This window comes from Scyliorhinus canicula, chromosome 2, assembly GCF_902713615.1.
Source record: "Scyliorhinus canicula chromosome 2, sScyCan1.1, whole genome shotgun sequence".
Taxonomy (NCBI): Eukaryota; Metazoa; Chordata; class Chondrichthyes; order Carcharhiniformes; family Scyliorhinidae; genus Scyliorhinus; species Scyliorhinus canicula.
The window spans coordinates 252,237,782-252,255,174 of NC_052147.1; the positions used below are offsets into that span (position 1 = coordinate 252,237,782).

General features: G+C 45.9%; 1 protein-coding gene across 3 annotated transcripts in view; it reads left to right on the forward strand.

Annotated features, from left to right (window-relative positions):
* The first annotated feature begins 762 nt into the window (after positions 1-762).
* Positions 763-17,393, forward strand: part of LOC119962096 (rho GTPase-activating protein 15-like) — a 992,501-nt gene continuing 975,870 nt past the window's right edge. For all 3 annotated transcript variants that reach the window (XM_038789949.1, XM_038789950.1, XM_038789951.1), the window contains exon 1: positions 763-859. The gene's annotated coding sequence lies outside the window, so the exon portion shown is untranslated. The remainder of the gene's footprint in view (positions 860-17,393) is intronic.

Genomic DNA, 17,393 nt, shown 5'->3' on the forward strand with positions numbered 1-17,393 from the left:
CTCCTGTTTAAGATAAAGATGTGGAGAATTATGTCTCAGAGGCTCATTAGACTTTGGAGTTCTCTTCCCCAGGTCATTGTAAATATTCATGGCTGAGTTTCATGGATTTGTAATCGACAAGGGAGTCAACGGATATGAGGGGGGTCAGCAGGATAGTGATCCTCTTAAACAGCGTAGGTGCAGGGTCCAGGAGCTGAATGGTCTTCCTCTGCTCTTTTTCCTATGATCTTATGATCCTTTCCTCAGTCACATTCTGCTCATTGTTGCAGCCTAGTTCAGCAAGTGAAAGTAAAATTGTTTTTATGCAAATATGACATTTTACATTATTAAATGAAAACTGTTTATTGAGGTGGAACATCGAAATGCTTGCAAAATATTTTAGTCAGTAGTTACTAAATATGACCAGAGAAAGAAGAAGTTGCCACAGGTGGCAATGGGTTAAAGGAATATTCAAATTCACATTAAGGCTGATCCTCCTTTCTCCACCTTAATTGATAAAGATCTAAGCTCTGCGGGAAACCTTTCTACCATTAGCTGACAAAAGTATTTTACTTTTTAAAATGTCTTATGTGTGACACGGGGTGTTTCAAAAAAGAAAATGTCCAGCACAAGTGTTCATGGTTTTTGCAGATCTCTGTTCGACAATTTTAGAAAAATTAACATTGAACCAACAGGATGTGGTTTAACTTTGCAGATTGTGTGTGAGCACTGAATCTCTCATCCTCAGCATACACCCTGCAAGATTAGCTGCAACGATGATTGCGTTTCAAGCATGTGACCACTGATGGGTTCCTTTATTTGGTAAAAACCGTTACGTTCTAATGGCAGTTTGAACTGACACACGTAAGCTGAGCACTGGGTAAGAACACACTCATGTAATCCAACTTTAACTAGTTGTAATTAGCTTATTTCATTTTATACTTGTGTCCATATGACATTGGGTCTGATCATCATTGTGGAGGGTATATTTTATTGCTTCTCTGATTTGCTGACCTATTCAGTTTCACACATGTTGCTCAATGCTTTGCAGCAGAGAGACTAAAACCAATTGAGCTTTCGCTTCAAGCGATCTTCTTGTGGGCAATTTGTACTCGCAGCAAAAAATATTGAACATGCAGTCATCGCGTTTAAACTTTACTTTATTAAGTTATAGCACTTCCCTTTCATACGCAGTGTGCTGTGCAAGGTTATGTTTGAAGAGGTGATCGTACTACATTCAAGGGGTGCTAAATTAAAAAAATTAGCAGACCATTTCTTGCCAATTAAATTTAAATTGCATTTGCACTTCTGTATATAGATGAGCTTTAATTTTGTGGATGGTTGCGCAATGGAGGCTCCCCATTTTTATCCTAAATGCATTTATTCGTTTCACACTGTAAATTTACTTTTGACTTTACTTACAACCTACACCTGTTCGTATCAGTCTTTGCTCAGTTTAATACCCCCTGACCTTATTGGGAGGACCCACTTGCAAACCAAATATGCATAGGCCCAATCTGCATCCATTTTAAACGCATCACCTTTCTTTCGCGTATCCTTGATTAACTTCCCCCTACCGTCTGTCTGTCTTCAGAGATAAGAACTAATTTCATCCAGATCTTTTGATACATACTGTTGGCTGTGATAAGATTATATTTGTAATAAATCAGAACAGCTTCATGCTTAAAGTCGCAGAATCACAGAATTGTTACAGGGCAGAAGGAGGTCATTTGGCCCGTCAGTTCTGTGCCAGCTCTGTAAATACGTAATGTGCCTGGTGCCACTTCCCTGCTTTCTACGCGTAACCCAGCACATAGTTTCTTTTCAGTAATCCAATTCCCCCTTGAATGTTCAATTGAGCCTGCCTCCACCACACTCTCCACCAGCTCATTCCAGATCTTAACCACTCGCTGAATAAAAGTTTCTCCTCATGGTTTCCATTGCTGCTTTTGACTTTACCTTAAATCTGTGCCCTCATGTTCTCAATTCTGAACTGTTTTCCCTGATCTACCCTGTCCAGGCCCCTCATGATTTTGAATACCTCAATCAATTCTTCTCCCTTCCCTCTTGCAAGGAAAACAGTCCCAACTTTTCCAATCTATCTTCATAATTGAAGATCCTCACTCCTGGAACCACTCTTGTGAATCTTTTTGGTGCTCTCTCTATTGTCTTTTCACCTCTCCTGACATGTGGCACCCAGAACTAGACACAATACTCGGGTTGAGGCCGAATCAATGTTTTATACAAGATTAACATTGACCTCATTGCTCGTGTAATCCATGACCTGATCAATAAAGCCAGGATGCTGAATGCTTTATTAACAACTTTCAATTACTCATGCACATAGGTCCCTCTGTTCCTTCACCACTTTGGAATTGTATTCTATATTTGATATTGTCTCTCTTGTGTTAAAATCAATTGCTTCGCGCTTCTCTGCATTGAATATCATTTGAAACTCGTCTGCCCATTTCACCAGCCTGACTATATCCTTTTGAAGTTCTGCACTATCTTCCTAACAATTCACAATGCTTCCAAGTTTCATATCGTCTGTAAATTTTGAAATTGTGCCCTCTACACCATAGAATCATAGAATTTACAGTGCAGAAGGAGGCCATTCAACCCATCGAATCTGCACTGGTCCTTAAAAAGAGCACCCTACTTAAGACCCATGCCTCCACCCTACCCCCTTTTATCCCCAAAACCCTGTAACCCCACCTAACCTTTTTTTGGGCAATAAGGGCAATTTAGCATGGCCAATCCACCTAACCTGCACATCTTTGGACTGTGGGCGGAAACTGTAGCACCCGGAGGAAACCCACGCACACACGGGAGTATGTATAGATTCCACACAGACAGTGACCCAAGCCGGGTTTCGTACCTGGGACCCTGGAGCTGTGAAGCAACTGTGCTAACCACTAAGCTACCGTACTGCCCTTACACCAAGGTCTAAGTCATTGCTATATATATATATATATCAAAAGAACAGGGGGTCTGAGGGAAATTTCGATAGGAATTAAGGGATATGGGGGGAGGCAGGATCAGGGTATTGAACTTGATGATCGGCCATGATCATAATGAATGGTGGAGCAGGCTCGAAGGGCGAAACGGCCTCCTCCTGCTTCTATTTTCTACATATGTTTCCACCTAACCTTTCTTCTAGTCCAAAAAAACATCCATTAATCACTACTCTCTGTTTCCTGTTACTCAGCCAATTTGTTTTACCCATGTTGCTATTGTCCCTTTTATTCCATCAGCTCTAACGTTGCTCACGAGTCTGCTGTTTGGCACTTTATTAAATGTCTTTTGGAAGTCTACGTACAGCACAGCAACAGCATTAATGTTATCAACCCTCTCTGTTGTTTCATCAAAAATCTCCAGCAAGTTAGGGCAGAATTTCACACTCCCGCCACAGCAGTGGCAAGGCCGGAAAACGCAGTGAGCCATCCCAATGACCATTGACTTCATCGGGACCGGAAAACCACACCGGTGGGAGAGGTCGTAATATTCTGCCCTTAGTTAATCATGATTTTCCCTTAAAAATTTCACGATAACGTTCCTTAATGACTATTGATTTTGTCCCAACTCATTGTTCCCAGAAACTTCCTCATCACCAAAGTTAAACTGCTGGCCTGTGGCTGCTGGGGTTATCTTCTCAAACTTTTTTGAACCAAAGATATCATAGAATTTTGCAGTGCAGAAGGAGGCCATTCGGCCCATCAAGTCTGCACCGGCTCTTGGAAAGAGCACCCTACCCAAGGTCAACACCTCCACCCTATCCCCATAACCCAGTAACCCCACCCAACACTAAGGGCAATTTTGGACACTAAGGGCAATTTAGCACGGCCAATCCACCTAACCTGCACATCTTTGGACTGTGGGAGGAAACCGGAGCACCCGGAGGAAACCCACGCACACACGGGGAGGATGTGCAGACTCCGCACAGACAGTGACCCAAGCCGGAATCGAACCTGGGACCCTGGAGCTGTGAAGCAATTGTGCTAACCACAATGCTGCCGTGCTGTCCATTTAAGATATAACATTTGAAATTATCCACTTCTCTGGCACCACTCCTGAGTCTAAGGAACACTGGAGAATTACGGCCAGTACCTCTGCAATTGCTACTCTCACTTCCCTCAGTATCCTCAGATGCATCTGGCCTTGTTGGCTCATCGACTTTAAGGAGAGACAGCCTATCTAATACTCCCTCCTTATCATTGTAAGCCTTTTAAGTGTGTGAATCACCTTCTCTTTCACCATGGCTGGGGCAGCTTCTTCTTTCGTGGCAAAGACCAATGCAAAGTATTCATAAAGTAACTCAGCAATGCTATCTGCCAATAGTTGGGTGCAAAGGTTGAGCCAAGTTTTTCCAGATGGACTGGTGGAACCAAACAGCCTTTTCTGTGCGGGAAAAGGAGCTGAATGATTAAAACGATCCTAATAATCACTTATTGTCACACGTAGGCTTCAATGAAGTTACCGTGAAAAGCCCCTAGTCGCCACATTCCGGCGCCTGTTCAGGGAGGCTGGTACGGGAATTGAACCCGTGCTGCTGGCATTGTTCTGTATTACAAGCCAGCTAGTTAGCCTACTGTGCTAAACTATATTGTCCTATAATGCCTCTTTTGGAAACACCTACCACATCACCACTCAGATACTTGACAGGCTACCAGCGGGAATTCCCTGGGATCCAGGAACCCCGGTGGGTGGAAGCCATGTCTGCTCAGAGCTGTCAGCTAACCAAAAGCCAGCAGCTCCAATGAACAGCAGCACCAGCAGAGAGGTGGTGGCTGCTACCAGTAAGGCACTCACCCAAGGCCTAGTATCATTGCTGAATCCCAAGCCACGGATAAGTGATGGCGGGAAGTGGGTTGTGACGTGGGGCATCATGGGGAAGGGGTAGAGGGGTGGTTCTCACTGCCTCGCTCCCCTTTCCCAACACTGGGTCCCTTGACCAGGTACAGATTGCCTACGAATGTGGGCAAGCCATCTCACCATTGATTTAATCGGAGTGGAGTCAGGAAGGTGGTGGTTTCCCTATCCACCACGCTCTGGCCTGTTTAAAAAAAATGTCAAACCCACCATGGAGGAGAGAATTATATACCATTCCATGCCTACTAACTGCATGCTGAGACTTACTTGACCCCTGCCCATCATGCTGCAAGTAACACCAAGCCATTTACTTTTCCATAATACATTATCTGACCATTATTCAATACGTAAAGAGAAAAAGATGTAGACCTCTTACAGTCAGAAACAGGGGAATTCATAACAGGGAACAAAGAAAAGGCTGAGGAACTAAATTTGTACTTTGCTTCTGTCTTCACAAAGGAAAACATGAATAATGTTTTCTGAGTAACACAAGTTTAAATGAGGGGCTGGAGGAAATTAGTATAGTAAAGGAATGGTTTTGGGGAAATTAATGGGATTGAAGGTGGATAAATCTGCAGGGCCTGATAATCTTCATCCCTGAGTACTTAAGGAAGTGACCCTAGAAATAGTCGATCTATTGGTGGTCATTTTCCAAAATTCTTTGGACTCTGGAATGGTTTCTACAGATTGGAGCGTAGAAATTATAATCCCGGGCGCGATTCTCCACACTCACGACGGGGGGGGGAGAATAGCGGGCGGCGCAAATTTTACGGCGACGCTGGTCCGACGCCCTCCCGCTATTCTCCCCCCCCCCCCCCCCCCCCCACGCCCGCCCCCCGACACGAATCGCTGCTCGCCGTTTTTTACGGCGAGCAGCGATTCTCCCCTGGCCGATGGGCCGATTTCCAAGGCCTTTACGGCCGTTTTCACGAATTTGAATACACCTGCTATACAAGTTCGTGAAAACGGCGCCAAAGTCCGTTCTGCACAACCATGCCACCGATTAGCACGGCCGCACCACGGCCGTGCCAAGGGTGGCATGGGCCCGCGATCAGTGCCCACCGGTACTTACCCCGCGCACTCTTTGTTACTCCGCCGCCCCGCTGGATCAGTCCGCAGGGCGGCTGAGGGGCATTACGGATGGCGCATGCGCGGGTCTGACGCATATGCGCGGGTGACATCATCCGCGCATGCACGGGTTGGAGTCGTCCAATCCGCGCATGCGCAGCTGACGTCATCATATGCGTCAGCCGTCGCTAACTTTGGCGCGCGGGCTTAGCGAAATTCGTTAAGCCCGCGATGCCGTAGTTCATGGGGCCGCGATGCTAGCCCCGACCGGGGTGCAGAATCGGGTCCCGGGAGGGGGCGCGGAGGCTGCCGTGAAACACGGCCGTTTTCATGGCAGCCTTCACGACTCTCCACCTTTGCGGAGAATCGCGCCCCCGTTATTCAGAACGAGAGGTAGAGAGAAAACAGGGAACTATAGACCAGTGAGCCTAATGTCGGTAGTAGGGAAGTTGCTGGATTCAATATCAAATATTTCATAGCACAGCATTCAGAAAGTAGTGGTATAATCAGACAAAGTCAATATAGATTTATGAAAGGTAAGCATGCTTGACAAATCTATTAGAATTCTCTGAAGATGTAACAAGGAGAGTTGACCAGGGAGAACCGGTGGATATTATTTACTTAGGCTTTCAGAAGGCTTTCGACAAGATCTCACATAGCAGATTATTATGTAAAGTTAAAGCACATGAGTGGGTCGTGTCTTGAGGTGGATAGAAAGCTGGTTAGCAGACAGTAAGCAAAATTATTTTCCAATTGGTAAGCAGTGACTAGTGGGGTACTGCTCGGACCCCAACTGTTCACATTATATGTTATTGACTTGGACAAATGAATTAAATATATTATCTCCAAATTTGCAGATGATACAAAGTTGGGTGGGCGGGTGAAATGTGAAGAGGATGCAGAGATGTTTCAGTGGGATTTGGACAGGCTGAGTGAGTGGGCATATGCAGGGCAAATGCAGTATAATGTGAATAAATGTGAGGTTATTTGCTTCTGTAGCAAAAATTGGAAGGCATATTATTATTTAAATGATGTGGAGATGCTGGCGTTGGACTGGGGTGGGCACAGTAAGAAGTCTTACAACACCAGGTTAAAGTCCAACATTGTTTGGAATCACTAGCTTACAGAGCACAGTTCCTTCATCAGTTGAGTGAAGAGGTGGATTCCACAAACTCCAAAACAATATATAGACAGAGTCATAGAACATAGAACAGTACAGGCCCTTCGGCCCTCAATGTTGTGCCGAGCCATGATCACCCTACTCAAACCCACGTATCCACCCTATACCCGTAACCCAACAACCCCCCATTAACCTTACTTTTATTAGGACACTACGGGCAATTTAGCATGGCCAATCCACCTAACCCGCACATCTTTGGACTGTGGGAGGAAACCGGAGCACCCGGAGGAAACCCACGCACACAGGGGGAGGACGTGCAGACTCCACACAGACAGTGACCCAGCCGGGAATCGAACCTGGGACCCTGGAGCTGTGAAGCATTTATGCTAACCACCATGCTACCCTGCTGCCCCAGTCAATGATACAAGATGATACTTTGAATGTGAGTCTTTGCAGGTGATTAAGTTTTGACAGGTCCAGACAGAGTGACTGGAGAAAGGGGTAATCACAGGTTAAAGCGGTATGGATTGTCTCAAGCCAGGACAGTTGGTAGGATTTTGCAAGCCCAGGCCAGATGGTGGGGGGTGAATGCAATGACACATGAATCCAAGGTCCCGGTTGAGGCCGTACTCATGCATGCGGACCTTGGCTATCAGTTTCTGCTTGGCGATTCTGTGCTGTCGCGCATAAGCGCACAATACAACTCTTTAACCTGTGAATATCCCTCTCTTCAGTCGCACCATCTGGACCTGTAAAGAATTAATTACCTGTAAAGACTCATATTCGAAGTATCATCTTTCATCAATGACTTTGTCTATATGAGTTTGTGGAACTCATCTCTTCGCTCAACTGATGAAGGAGCTGCGCTCTGAAAGCTAGTGACTCCAAACAAACCTGTTGTACTTTAACCTGGTGTTGTAAGACTTCTTATTATTTGAATGGGCATGAATTTAGAGAGATGGATACTAAGTGAGACCTTGGTGATCTCGTGCATTATCAAATAGAATTTACAGTGCAGAAGGAGGGCATTCAGCCCATCTAGTCTGCATGACCCTTGGAAAGAGCACCGTACGTCAGCACAGGCTTCCACACTATCCCCATAACCCAGTAATCGGGCCTAGCTAAGGGGCAATTTAGTGTGGCCAATCCACCTACCTGCACATCTTTGGACTGAAAGTAAGCGTGCAGGTATAGCAGGCAGTAAAGAAGGCAAATGGTATGTTGGCCTTCAACGTGAGAGGATTTGAGTATAGGAATAGGGATGTTTTACTGCAATTGTATAGGGCATTGGTGAGACCGCACATGGGGTATTGTGAGCAGTTTTGGTGTCCTTACCTTGCTAAGAAGGGAGTGCAGTGAAGGTTTACTAGGATGGCAGGACTGTCATATGAGGAGAGACTAAGTCAGTTAGATATCGCTCTTGGGGCAAAAGAGATCAAGAATATGGGGGGAAGAGGGCAGCACGGTGGCGCAGTGGGTTAGCCCTCTTGCCTCGTGGTGCCAAGGTCCCAGGTTCGATCCCAGCTCTGGGTCACTGTCCGTGTGGAGTCTGCACATTCTCCCCGTGTTTACGTGGGTTTCGCCTCCACAACCCAAAGATGTACCAACTCGGTGGATTGGCCACACTAAATTGCCCCTTAATTGGTAAAAATGAATTGCGTACTCTAAGTGTATAAAAAAAGGATATGGGGGAAGGATGGATCAGGGTATTGAGCTTGATGGTCAGCCTTGATCATAATAAATGGTGGAGCAGGCTCGAAGGGTCGAATGGCCTCCTCCTGCTTCTATTTTCTATGTAAGTTTCTATGAAAATGTTCTATTTCATCCATGTGCTTTTCACAAAATTTAAAATTTAAAAGCTATTCTTGGTGTTCACTGAATTACTTTTATAGAATCCTGAGAGATTTTCCAACGTGATTAAATCATTGGAATATTGTTCATGGTCTGTGGAAAGTATTAGTTTAGCACTTTTTAATGCATTTACATATGCTGCAGTAGGAAAAGTAGCTTGGTTTAAAATAGGTTTATCCTTCCTGATTTCCACCCCCCCCCCCCCCCCCCCCTCCCTGCACCGCTCACTCTCCTGCTTTCTTTAGTGATGCGTGCTAGTATTATGCATTTTCCTCAGTTAGTAAGACAAAGGACAGAATTTTCCCATCTGGCACTACTGATTGATTTTCTGACCCTGCCCACTGACAGGATTGTTTGGTCCTGCCAAAGGTCCTTTTGGTTGGGACCCTGAATCTCCCAAAATTAATCCCATCTCAGCACGGCAGGAAAATCCTGGCCTATCTCCTATGACAGGGGCAGAGGAGGGAATTGTTTCCCGCCGTGATGCCGCCAGGAATTTGTGCCATATTGCATGACCCCGGCCTAATTTTATATGCATTGGAGGGTTTTGTGACGTTACATGTGGTGGAGCCACATTTGTAAAAGGAGTCCAGACATAAATGGCCCATTGTTGAAGATAGAAGATGGACTTCTGGAAGAAAGAGGTTGGATTCCAGGAACACTTTGAAGCTGGAAAATGGACCTCTTGGAAGACTCTAAAGCTGGAAGATCCAACTGACAGATGCGCCCAGTGCTGCGTGTTCCAGGGCCCACTGGAGGCCACCATCCCAAACTCCGGAGGCAGCCTCAGGCTTTCTTAAGGGAAGTCCCAACTTTTGGTCCATAATGTTCTGGGCGGGTGTGATTGCCCACTGGCGCCGTGGACAAGTGGATCTTGGGGTGAGGAGCGGGGAGCTCCAGCCAGACCTCCGTGTGCATTGCATTAACAGGAAGCAAATCAGCTTCACACTGGCCTCTGCGGAAATGTGACCCGTTTGAAGGCCGGGAGTGGAAGATCCTGGCATCATTTTATACTGCTGTGAAACCGTTTTTTTTGGAACCTCTCCACCCGTCGCCCGTCATTGAACCCACCTTGGGGGACACAGGAAAATTCTACTCATAGTCTGTAGCACTTTACTAGTTGACAAGGCAAATGTTGCAGGGAATTGCTTTTGATTTTTATCTCATGATTTCTTCCATGACCCAGCCCATTAACCCCACCCCACCAACCCCCACTCGACAATAGTTAGGGATTTGGAAAGCTGGTATGGTACTGAATTATTTCTATGCTCTCGAGAGTGAGAATTCCAAAAATGGTTCCCAGAAAAAAACCTACTGGATCCAGAAACCTGCATCTAGCTCTGTTAAGTGCATGAAAAAGCCGCAAAAGCTGGACTTGTACAACCTCCTCTTTTGTAGCAGAAATAAGTCTTATTGCTTTTACTGAAGTGATGAGAAGGAAATTAATGTAGTCAGAAAATAGTATGTTTATGTAAACGTGGAAGACCAAATGCTACAGTTTTGTGAGTCAATGGTCAGCAATGCCATTCAGGAGGGCAGTTATCTGAAAGTGAGACTTTCAAATATACAATTTACTTTCAGGTAAGGTACAAAATATGGGCACAGTTAATGAATGAATGCGATACTAGTCAATACCTCAAAAGTTAGGAGTTCAATTCTTATGGCAAGGTAGAAAATTGAATTAAATGAACTGGTTAATGTGTGAGCTCACACCGAAGAGTGATCAAGAAAACTGTGCACATGTACTTTATTCGCTCTCACCCTATCAGGCCTATTTGTAGCCATTTTGCATGGATGGATTATGTTGCTCTCATGGCAACTAGGATGGGCAATAAATATTGATTACCAATGTCCCAAGACCAAATAGTAAAGATAAATTGTGTTACGTTATAATTTGTGAGGCAAAGGCCTCATATGTGTTACTCGTTCTGGGTGAGTGTGCTTAACACTCAATTTGGCTCTGTTTCGTTGCTTAGCTTTGGAGTTGCCAGGTATCATTAAGATACCGCCACAAGTTTCAAGGTCAAGTTCAAAGCAATAAAACCATACACCAATTAGTAAGTTCAAACAAATGAGTTTATTATAATACAATTATAAACTACTCATGCACACGCTAAGATGACTAAACTATTCCTACCACTAAATAGACCAATACTTATCTGAATAAGGAACTGCTGGATCAGGGGGACAATGGCCTCTTGCTCTGCACTGGGTCCGCAGACTTCAGGTTGGTACGGGTTAAAAGGGGTCAGGAGTGTCTATCTCTGGTAGCGATCGTTGAGAGACACTTACTTACTGGTGGCTGCTGTCTGAACCTCTCCTCTCTCTCGGTCAAGGTCTTCTTCGGTAAAGGCTGGTCGAGAGGGCTGGTCAAGAGAGGAGGACTGGTCAAGAAGAACGAACTAAGTTTGGGACCTGTCTTTTATAGGTCCCAGGGCTTTGCGCCCTTTTGGGCGGACCCTCTATCTGCTGGGGATCGATTGGGTCTCTTCCCAATCGATTTGTTTGAATCCCCCCAATACTGAGGCTGTCCCTCGGCTACGGGGCGGGCCTTCAGGTGCTTTGTCTTCTAACCCCGCTGGTGCCGGGGTGTCTGGCTTCCCATACAATGTTGCAATCACTTCCCCATTTGTGTCCTTTGTCTCTGGGATCATAGAACATAGAACATAGAACAGTACAGCACAGAACAGGCCCTTCGGCCCTCAATGTTGTGCCGAGCCATGATCACCCTACTCAAACCCATGTATCCACCCTATACCTGTTCATTCCATCGTTCCATTACTATGCTAACTGACCCAGAGATTGCCTCATTAGTATGCGGAATGTTCATTTCGATGCTGTCTGCTCTCTTAGCAGACAGAATACACAGTGGCTTATTGCAGCCTGCTTGTGCTGCAAACTTTGTCCATTTTACCCTGCGAGCTTTGCGTTCCTCCATTTTGTATTGAGGGAATGGCAAACTTCGGTGGCTACATATGCTACAGTCCTCCCATATGGTCAAGAATTTAAAATCCGAAACATTCTTCTTCTCTGTGGTGCATCAAAGAATTATTCAGATTAAGTTATGCATTGGGAAAACACATCAGAGCTTCCGAAAACAATTTAACATCAGTGAAGTGTGAAGTGTAGGAAATGAAGCAACCGATTTGCAGACTGCAAGACCCCACAAGCAGCAGCATGGCAATGACCAGATGAAGTGTTTGTTTTAACCAATGTCAGTTGAGGGAGAAATATGGGCAAAGACACTGGGAGAAACTCTGCTGTTCACATTCAAAATGGTGTCATGGAATCATTTACTTTTAAAAACAAATATTTTTATTGGGTTTGCATTTACTTATAACTTTGGGCCCCCAGTGATCGATTGCCACAACCTTACTGAAATAATTATATGCATGTTGGCCTCTGGTATTAAAACATACCAGGGGCTTGTTTGGTGCCACCCAGTCATGCATTGGTGTTGTTGTTGTGGTTGCACCCATGTACTTCCTTGTCATTTACCCCATCTGGCTCCCCTGCCCTGTTTACTCTGTATTCTGGTTGGCCTCTCACCATCCCTCTTTCCCCCATTTTTTCCCATTTAAGGAATTCTGCTCAGTCGGACAGCCAGTCTGCGGCCTTGAGTGGCGCTGCTGATCTCCAGCCGAGCAGTAGTCTCCCGTTGACGATCAAGGAGGCAAAGGCTAGAGCGTCTGCCCCTCTCCCCGTACAGAGTTCCGACTGTCCCGATACCCCGAAGGTTGCCACTAGTAGGCATGGCTCCACGAACCCCACAACTTTGGACATGGACTTGCAAATGCTGGTCCAGTGCCCGACAAGTCTTGGACAGGACCAGAACATGTGGCTGTGGTTGGCCGGGCCTCCCTGGCATCGTTCACAATTGTTCTCCACTTCTGGGAAGAACCCGCTCCTGCGCGTTCTGGTCAAGTGCTCCCTGTGCACTACCTTCTGCTGCATCAGGCTCAGCCCTGCACATGAGGAGGTGGAGTTCGCCTTATGCAGTGCTTCGATCCAGAGTCCTCTCCCTTTCTCTATGCATGGCTCTTCCTCCCACTTCTCCCGTATCTTGCCCAGTGGTGACCATACCTCCTCTAGCATCCGTCCGTACATGTCACTGTCCTCCAGTTCATCCAAGATTTAGAGTCTGTCCAGTAGGGCGTGTCCTAGTAACTGTGGGAATGTTACAGTCCCTTTGCAGAGGAAGTTCCTTACTTGGATATACCGGAACTCATTCCCTTTCTGGAACTGGAGCTGTCTCCACCTTTTAAAGGAGGCGTCTATTGTTGTAGGGGTAAATCTATGGTTCTTACAGCTGGGGGCCATGGTGGACATCACAACCAGATTGAAGTGGTGCCTGAGTTAATTCCACAACCTCAGCATGGCCACTACCATTGGGCTTCCTGAGTACTTGGCTGGGAGAAATGGGAGTGGGGCCCTGACCAGTGATCAGAGGGATGTCCCCGTGCAGGAGTTCTCCTCCGCTCTTACCCATTCCACTCCCTGCTCTTTGATCCACCCCCATAGTCTTTCTGCATTGGCTGCCCAGTGGTAGAATAGGAGGTTCGGAAGAGGCAGGCCCTCCGATAATTCTCCTTCTGTTCTTGCGGATCCCAGCGTTCTTCCCTCCCCACACAAATACTATGATTAATTTGGTGAAGAAGACCTTGGGGTCGAGATCGGTAGTGATCTAAATAGGAAGCGGAACCTGGACAGCACGTTTATTTTGATTGTCTGCACTCTTCCCGCCAGGGAGAGTGGGAGCAAGTCCCACTTCCACAGGTCCCTCTTCACCTCCTCCACCAGGCTCGATAGGTTCCACTTGTGAATCCATGTCCGGTCATGGGCTATTTGAATCCCCATGTATCGGAACTTAGTTTGGGACAGCTTTAATGACAACTTCCCCAGCTTGCATTCCTCCCACTGCAGGTTCATGAGGAAAATTTCGCTTTTGCTCAGATTGAGTTTGTAACCTGAGAAGGCTCTGAAACTCATACGAAACTCATCTCCAAACTCCGTAGCCTTGGCCTCAGCTCCTCCCTCTGCAACTGGATCCTGAACTTTGTAACCCACAGGCCACAAACAGTAAAGATAGGCAACAATACCTCCTCCACGATCATCGTCAACACCGGTGCCCCACAAGGCTGTGTCCTTAGCCCCGTACTATACTCCTTATACACATATGACTGTGTGGCCAAATTCCCCTCCAACTTGATTTTCAAATTTGCTGATGAAACCACCATAGTGGGTCGGATTTCAAACAATGATGAGACAGAGCACAGGAATGAGATAGAGAATCGGGTGAACTGGTGCGATGACAATAATCTCTCCCACAATGTCGACCAAACAAAGGAGATTGTCATCGACTTCAGGAAGCGTAGTGGAGAACATGCCCCTGTCTACATCAATGGGAACGAAGTAGAAAGGGTCGAGAGCTTCAAGTTTTTAGGTGTACAGATCACCAACAGCCTGTCCTGTTCCCCCCATGCCGACACTATAGTTAAGAAAGCCCACCAACAACTCTACTTTCTCAGAAGACTAAGGAAATCTGGCATGTCAGCTACGACCCTCACCAACTTCCACAGCTGCACCATAGAAAGCATTCTTTCTGGTTGTATCACAGCTGGGTATGGAGCCTGCCCTGCCCAAGACCACAGAAAATTGCAAAAAATTGTGAATGTAGCCCTGTCCATCACGCAACCCAGGCTCCCATCCATTGACTATCTATCATTCCCGCTGCCTCAGAAAAGCAGTCAGCATAATTAAGGACCCCAGCACCCCGGACATACCCTCTTCCACCTTCTTCCGACCAAAGTTTGAGGTCATGTACCAACTGACTCAAGAACAGCTTCTTCCCTACTGCCATCAGACTTTTGAATGGATGTACCTTGTATTTAGTTGATCTTTTCTCTACACCTTGCTCTAACTGTAACATTATATTCTGCAGTCTGTCCTTCCTTCCCTATGTATGTATGCATTGTTTGTACAGCATGCACGAAACAATACTTTTCACTGTATTCTAATACATATGACAATAATAAATCAAATCAAATCAAAATCCTTTAAGAATTCCATTATTACTCCCATGCTTTCTCGAGGGTTCGAGACATAGAGAAGCAGGTTATCCGCATGGAGTGAGACTCTATGCTCCTTGTCTCTCCTCTGGATGCTTCTCCACCTCTTCGCTAATCTGAGAGCTATAGCCAGTTGCTCAATTGTCAGGGCAAATAGCAATGGGGACAATGGGCATCCTTGCCTCATACCTCTGTGCAGCTGGGAGTATTCAGAGATGGTGGTGTTTGTCCGTGTGCTCACCATGGGAGCGCTGTACAGTAGTTTCACCAATGAGGTGAACTGTAGGCCAAACCTAAACCATTCCACTATCTTCATGAGGTATTTTCATTTGACTCTGTTGAAGGCCTTCTTTGCATCTAGGGAGATGATCACTTCTTGTGCCTCCTGTTGCACGTTTTACTATGGGCGTAAAACGCGTTTATTGGAGTGTATTAACACGCCTCCGAGTTCGACGTGTGCTTAACACTGCTAGGCTCTGTTCTATGTAATTATTTAGCTCTGGAGTCGCCAGTTGCCGTATAGGCAACGTCACAAGTATTCCAAGGTCAAATTCAAAGTAATAAAGACGATACACCGATTAGTCAAGTTCAAACGATCAATATTTATTATACAGTTAATAATAAATACTCATGCACACACTAAGAGACTAAGCTACAACTAAACATAAGCAAACAGAATACTTATCTAACAGGAACAGGCAAGGTCAGAGAACGAGGCCTTCGTCCTGGTTTTGTCTGCAGCCTTCAGCAAGCGTTCTGGCACTTGGGAGTCTAGCGGGCTTGGATCGCGTAGCGAGCGTTGAACTTACGGTTTCGGCGGCTGGTGCTCAACGGCTGGAGTCAGGATACCAGGTGTCAGTCGGGGCCGGAGCACAGGTTTAACAGACCGGACAACACGAGGTCCCTATCTTTTATAGGGGTTCCGTTGTCCTTCCCTCTTCTCGGGCGGGCTCTACCTATTGGATCAATTTCTTATCGATACTGGATTAATTCCCCAATGCGAGGGGGTCTCCGTGATGGAGGGGGCGTTTCTTATGTCCTTTTGTTTGGAGGTTTCTGGTGCCTCGATGTCTGGGTCTTGATTGGAATGTGTCCATTCAGAACCAAATGTATCTATTGTGTGGGTGTTCAAGTCTGATGGCCTCATTAGCATGCAAAGCGTTTTGCCATTTGCACCTAGCTAAGGTCTTTTCACCTGAGCCCAAACTGGTTTCTGCTGCTGCAGAATGCAAACTGCTCTTTGCAGACTGCTGTTCTGGCTGAACTGTCTGTTTCCCAGCAGCCTTCCATTTTAGTTTGGCTCAGTGTCCATTTTGCGTGGCCAGCATGGCTACATTCCCTCCTTGTGATCCTCACAATCATACTATTGTGAAGGATCACCTATGTACTTTGCCTCCTTGTGTTCTGACCTCTTGCCAGTTCCTGTTCTACTCTGTTCTAAACTATGGGAAGAAGAGAAAAAAATTTTAACTAACATTTCTACTTGGCCCTATGTCAAAGGGGACATGCATTACTACAATTGGGAACCTCTACCTATCACTATTAACCTAACCTTAACTTAAACATTTAATCACTCTAAAACCTTAACCATTCACACCACAACATCACACTTCCCAACTCGGCAGTCGAGTATGGAACAATATAATACATGGCTGAATTTTATTTACAGAGTGTTGTAATCAGTGAGGGGTTGAGGGGTTTGGTGGAATCCGAAGATGGGGGATTGCACTCTATAGATGGGTGAGGTGCTGGAACGAGAGGCTCTCCTCTTCCATTTCCTCAACCTGAGGGTCTGCACTAGGATGATGAGGATCGCAATCACCAACAGTGATTCGATTATGTAGGACATGGAGTACCACGTCATGAATTTAGTACACCAGGTCTGAACCTCGCTGATCAGAGCTGAGCACTGGGGGTTTGCTGTAATGGACACATTTACGGTGGGGGTTGTGGGGGAAACGTGTCTTGTTTCCACACATATACATATGACATTAAACAGTAATAAGTGGGCTTCCATCATCTTTTGTTGTTCTTCTTCTTTCTCTTCCTTCTTCCTCCGGTATTGACAATCCTGGCTTCGACCTCTGTCTCGTCCTTTGAAACCTTTGGGATCAAGCACAGTATCTGTCAATACACAGTTTAAGACCTTTACTTGTTAGTGCATCTGTCTTTCAAATCCCAATTGACCCTTTAAAATGACTGGCTAAGTCACACCCTGTGACTCCCCTCATTTTTTTTTCAAAAAGCGAATTTAAAGACCAGCATACACCTAACAATCCTTCCTTCTGCGAGCCGTCTCGCAGGCTTTGCTGATTTACCATCCGAATGTTCCCGGATGTAAATAGCATGTGGGATGGTGGCCGAAGGGCTACCTAACGTAAAATGAAAACAAACTTGGAAATAAAAATCCGAATGAGTTGCGTATGGGCCGCTACGGG